The sequence below is a fragment of the Ambystoma mexicanum genome, chromosome 8, assembly GCF_040938575.1.
Source record: "Ambystoma mexicanum isolate Mex_15411 chromosome 8, UKY_AmexF1_1, whole genome shotgun sequence".
In the NCBI taxonomy this organism is placed as follows: Eukaryota; Metazoa; Chordata; class Amphibia; order Caudata; family Ambystomatidae; genus Ambystoma; species Ambystoma mexicanum.
This window is the reverse complement of record NC_090929.1, coordinates 1417253888-1417260015: the sequence shown is the minus strand read 5'-3', so window position 1 is coordinate 1417260015 and position 6128 is coordinate 1417253888.

Sequence of the window (6128 nt, the reverse complement as noted above, 5' to 3'; positions counted from 1 at the left end):
GAACTACTGTGACCCTAGCACTAGTGAAACTCCTGTGCAAAATTATTGATAAACTGAAGGGTGCAAATTAATACAAATATGAAGTTACTCTTGTTTAAAGGGAAAAAGTTAATAATAGTTGTAAGTTGTTTTGTAATCTGAATGTGATCGAATGTGATCGATGGAAATATAATTGTAACAAGTGGCAAAAAGGTTTTGTTTTTAAAAAAAACAAATAAAGCCAATAAAAAATGAATGTGCGATTGTGTATTTACAGGTCATTTAAATGTAGACGATCGTCAGCTTAAATATGACTTTCAAATGTTTCAATTTGGAAAGTTATACTATCAGTCATTTTCAGTCTTCTCTGAAGAAACATGTGTGCAGTCTTTTCGGAATATGTATTTGCAACTTCCAATGAACAAATGGGGGTAAAATTCAATATGTGTGTGTGAGGAGTTCAACCATCCACATGGTGGGCGTGCACTTGCTTGGGCTTTTTTGACATTTTTTATTAAATGGAATGATGGTAGACCAACCTCAGAGAAATGTGTGGGACTAATCCACACACATTTTCCTATGCTCACACCACAACAAAAGCATAGACCTGTGTACCCCGGGCTGGACAATGCCTACAAACACCATGCGCCCCTCTCATATTTAGTTGGAATGTGACAGCCGAGGGGTGCATGATGTCATATCCAGGAATGGGAAGGACAAACTTTCCCCCTGCCATGGTCAGCCTGATTAATTGCTACTTTGTTGGCAGTGATTACGGTCAACCTGAAGCCAGCTCCCTCCTCTTAGTATCGATGGCATTGAACTTCATGTCTGGGTCTGTTATTTACAGTAGGCTACCCCACTAGGGAGACCCCATTCATAATGTACGAGAATGTGGTTTGCAGGAGCCAGAGAGTCTGTTCTCGCTGCAGCTTCAAGGAGGCCTTCCGCTTAAACAAGGACTACACAGGGAGGACCATTAACCATAGAAACTCTTTGAATACAATAGGCATGAAAATGGGTGGGACTTACTAGCACAAGGGAGTGATACCAGAGTTCTTTCTGCTTAAAGAAGCGTTCTGCGGTATTAGTTCTGGGGCACATCTAGCTCCTTTTTTCAAACATTTGTCTTTCCTGTTAAAATCACTCTGATTATGGCCTCACAGACACATGACATTTTTGGTAGAGACCCCAGGATTGGTTAATTAAGGAAGGATTAGCCTACACTAATCACTGTTGCCCACTTGGCTTTAAAAGAAGACAGAGCCCCTCTTTTGGCAGATCATCTGAAGACTTCACAAGAAGTAAGAAAGACAAACTCAACCTTGGACCCTGGCTGAAGGTGCAGACTGCCTAACATCTTCTACTAGTGTAGGAAGGCCAGGATATCCAGAGAGAGAAGCATTATTCCTCCCTGTTAGGAAAGATTTCATAATTGTATGTAATCTTCCCTCGATGTGGCAACCCCCAAACATTTTGCTGTTGTTTTACACCCTGATCTAGACTTTGCCAGAGAAGCGCAGCCTTCTGACGCACTCCTCTGGGCTTTCGCTCAATTCTTATGGGGAAACTGACATGCCCTTAAAACTGTCAGTACTGGGAGACTTTGTTTCCCTTAGTCCTTTCCTCATGTTGCAGCTTTTGTGCAACATGAAACAAGAGTGCACCGTAACTTACATTACCCCGCTCTTGGGTCTCTAGTCATTCCAAAGGCCCTAGAAACTCTCGTTGGACTTATTATGGACTGTGCAAGTGTGTCACGGACGGGACTGGTGGCAGCTATCGTTTCTCTTGTGTTTTGAACCCTGTTTTTGCCATGTTATCCGCACTTACCGCGTTTGACACAAATGAGTGGCCTGGCTCAAAAATGGCCATGCCACAAGGTTCTTTGTCCTGTCCGCTGACCATCTTGCCCCTTCACCTTCCCCCAGGTCGAGCCAACCCGGGGCAGTCCTTATTTGATCATGCACTTTCCTGCAAAACCCCAAAGCTTTCACAGGCTTCTGCATGCCTTGTGTGTGCCTCCAGGATGTGGGCTGGGATGTCTGTTCCCAATACATATCCTGGGTGCCAGAGAGTCTGGAGTGTCCTGAATGCCTGGGACCACCGTGGTCCGTGATAGGTCCACGTATGATGTGAGTGTTTGTGAGCAGATCTCCCATTGGGTCCTCTCCGTTTTGGCGCGAAGGGAACTTTGGATAAGAGGAGGCTGAAAACACCACTACCATGTCGATCTCCTGAGTTCACACCGAACAAGGGATAAGGAGCCAAGTATCCTACAACAAGAAGCTGAGTCGAGGAACCGCTGGTGACCCGCTGAAGGTTTGGCACCCTGAACTGCTGTCATCCTGCGAGACCCCTCTGCATCTGATCATCCTGGAAGGTCTGTGAAGGCGCTTTGACCCATTGGAATAGTGGGATCAACTATTCCATTGGAATAGTGGGATCAACTATTCCCGGCACCTTCATCAAACCCTGCAAGTAAGCCTCTTCGGAAGTGTCCGTGGGCCAACCAGTGGGCTGACCAGCTTACGCAGGATGCTTTGCTCTGTCACCGCCGCCGTTTTGGGGAAGCCCTCAAAACTTGGTTTACTGCTTGCTCTGTGTCCACGGCACCCTCACACCGAATTTCGTACACTTGGCATTCCAAGGTCTGAAGTGAGACGAGTGCACCTGGACCAGAGTAAATGCGGTTGCCGTGTTGCCCTGCTGTGGTAACAACCTGTGCATGTCCGCTGCATTTGGGACACCCTCTACCCTGCATCCTGCTACGCAGAATCTACACGGTGTCGAGACGTCCTGATCATCGCAGCTGAACCTGCCAGCAATGTGAACTGAACTGGAGAAGGCTGGGTCTGCCTGTGTCAGTGACCGGTGAGTATTCCATACCCCAACCGCTGGCCCCTCGTGCAGGAGCCCATTTCTTTTCTACCGCTGTTGCGAAATAGCGACTCTATCCCACACTCTCACCGTGCCTCTGCCCACAAGTGGAGGCCTTGCTTGAGTAGTGGGGACTTGTTCTGCATCGCTTCATTCACCTTCCTGAACTGCCTGATATCCTTGAAGAGGCCCTCTTTTGTTCATTGGCACCAGCGCGTGAAGGTACTTTTGAGCACAAGGCTCCTCTCTTCGTAGGGCTCGGAATTCCTCCTAGTTAGGTGTATTTCAGATGTCCAATTGGGTCTAATGATTACTTGCATTGCCTGTTTTCCTCCCCATCTAGGTGGTTTACATATTATGTGCTCCTAACTCCTTAGACCCCTTGGTCTTGTATATATATTGTATTGATTGTGATGTTGTCAAGGGTTTTGTCCCATGTTGAATCAATAGACTGGGAAGATCTGGGAATGAGCTGTCGCGCCCATTATTCTATCCCAGAAGAAACTAAATCAATAGACTGGGTAGATGTGGGGATGAGCCCACATTCACGCCAGAATCCAGGAGAACCGCGCAGTTTACGCACGCCAAAATGGTCACCTAATCTGCCACCCACCAGTGCAGAGAAAGATGGTTCTGTTCAAAATCCGTTTTTATTGATGTCAAAAAGTTGCTAAAATCATGGGCACAAGACCACTCTAAAGATACAACCTTCTTGTGGGGGGTTCCACATCACCACTCTACTGTAAGGACGCCATCAAAACAATGTTAAGCAAGGATCCTATACTATCAAGCAAAAGACCACTCTATTGAAAATGCATTAATTCAAGACAGATCCCAAAAATGGGTGCAGTACCAGCTTTGTCCACAAACCGGCGCTAGCAGTCTAAACTCTGACAGGAGAACTGCTACTTCAGAAGCTAATCAGCCTCCTGAGACAGCTGGAAACTTCAAAGGCCCGCTGGTTAATTAAAACTCTTAACCACCTGCTGTTCCCAGAGACATTCTGATTGCATTAACAGGCCAAGAGGCTGGGAAACCTTCTCACCTCAGAGACCCACACAACAGCCCAGGAAATCAAAGGTTCATGCTAACCAAATGCAGAGTGGTCCCCTGGCCTGCTGACCTCAGCCGACACAATAGACTCTTGCTATTGAATGGGGTATGTTGATTTTCAGTGTGGACTGTAAACAGAGCCCTGCCTGGGAGAGGAGAGACATGTGGTACTCCCAAGTTTCTGGGGGTGGACTCAGACACTTTTGCGCAATCATATTGCAGCAAATATATGTTTAAGTTAAATGCTTCTAAAATATTGTATTAAGCTCACAAAAATGTGCAATTTGGAGAACCTTAATCTAAGAAATGTACCCACAATTCAAGACTTGATTCAACTCTGTACCATGTTCTAGGACCAAACCCCGCTATTTATTGATATTACAGACACTGGGTTTATGCTAGAGACCTAGTAAAGTACTGGAATATCGGTAGAAGGGGGGGTGTACATTTGTGTAATTTTTGATGAAAAACCAATGTTGCAAAACCCACTAAAAACTAAAATAAGTTGCCATTTCTTAATCCAAGCTCTTAGAAACATCAGAGTTGGAACAGAGAATACCTTATGTGATATATGACGTGTGTATGTAATGTCAACCACTTGTGTATCTGGGAAAGGTATTTAGTTATGAAAATGATTTTCTAAGGTAAGAGCAAAGGGGAGTGTTCTTTCTGTATGCCATAAAGATGAAACCTCATGACTCACTCTGACACAACTCTGTTCTCCAGTGAGCGCACAGAAAACTCTTCAACCTATCAGAACCCTTAGTGGGTTGTGCATGCAGAATTAGCCGACCCACCCACTTTCTAAACACATAAAAAGAGCCACTGGAAGCCAGATAGGACTTTTCTTTTTCACTTTCTGCGGATCATTTTGACTTCAGACTTCACATCCAGAGATCCAGACTTCAAATCCATCCATCAATCTCCAGAGACCAGAAATTAACTCCAGAATTTGTAGCAGAGAGGCCTGAATCCACAAGCTAAATCCTTTTTCAGCAGGCCTCCAAATCATTTGCAAACTATTCAACAGCCGGGCGAGCTGTTTGAATTTTTGGCAAGAACTTTTGTCAGAACCAGAGACCAGACCACCGTGCAGTGCCGAGAACTTTTGTCAGAACCAGAGATCCAGACCGCTGTGCAGTGCCGCTAGCAGAGCTGACCCAGAAGGTAGAATTATCCAGTGAGCAGAACCAGGCTGAGACCATCCGTGGCGAGGGAAATGCAGTCCAATCCTGACCCGATCCGTGGCAAAGTCGAATTCCTGTCCAAAATATAGTGTGAGTACCACCAGAACTGTGCCAAACCCAATCTCTTAGTTTAAAATAATCTAATTCAAACTATTTTAACCTATTTAGAACTGCCTCCTATAATCGTGTCATTCTGTCATCTTTAAACCTGAAAACTGTCATCTGGCATTCTGAGCTTTAAAATTTCAAATCCGAAAAACTACCTTTACTAAATCGCCCGTATCTCCAGAACCATTTGTGATAGAAGCAAGATTTAAACCGACTTTCTACTCCTCATACTCCCCCCGTAATTGAGCTCGACACACGCGACTAAATTTGCCGCGATTTGACATTTTTCTTAATTTCAGCCATATGTAAAAATATTTGTCCTTGCTTTCCTTTGCTGAAATGCGTTTGCAACCTGACAATCATTCATAGAGCATTGCTAAACTTAATTGCAACCACATCAAAGTATATTGCCTGTGTTTAAGACTCCTACCTGTTTTCCTCTAAGTTTGCTAGGGGGAAACTGAATTATATTTGATTGCATTCCTGAGAACTGTGTGCTTTCCTCCCATTTCTTTACCTTGCATAAAGCGGGGGGTGAATTGTCAAAGAAAAGTGATTACATTGTCTTTTGTTGAAGTCATATCAAGTTTATTTTCTGTACTGCATTTTCATTCATCATTGCATTGTCCTTGAAGCCATAAAAGCATTCTCAGCTACTCTATCCTCTCTATATCACTTCTAAGCCATCAAAAAGAGTGTACCACTGTAACATTATCCATTGTTGATCACTATCATCTTCACAAGTGTGCTATCAAATATTAAGTTATTATAAAAGTGTGATATATATATATATATATATTGTTTAATTTTCAAATAAACCTTTTAATTTGCAAAACAAACCTACTTCTTGGCTCAGTGGGGTCAGGGGGATTCTAAGAGAGGGGTGTTATATAAGGGTTGTCATCCAGAGTAAACGAACTG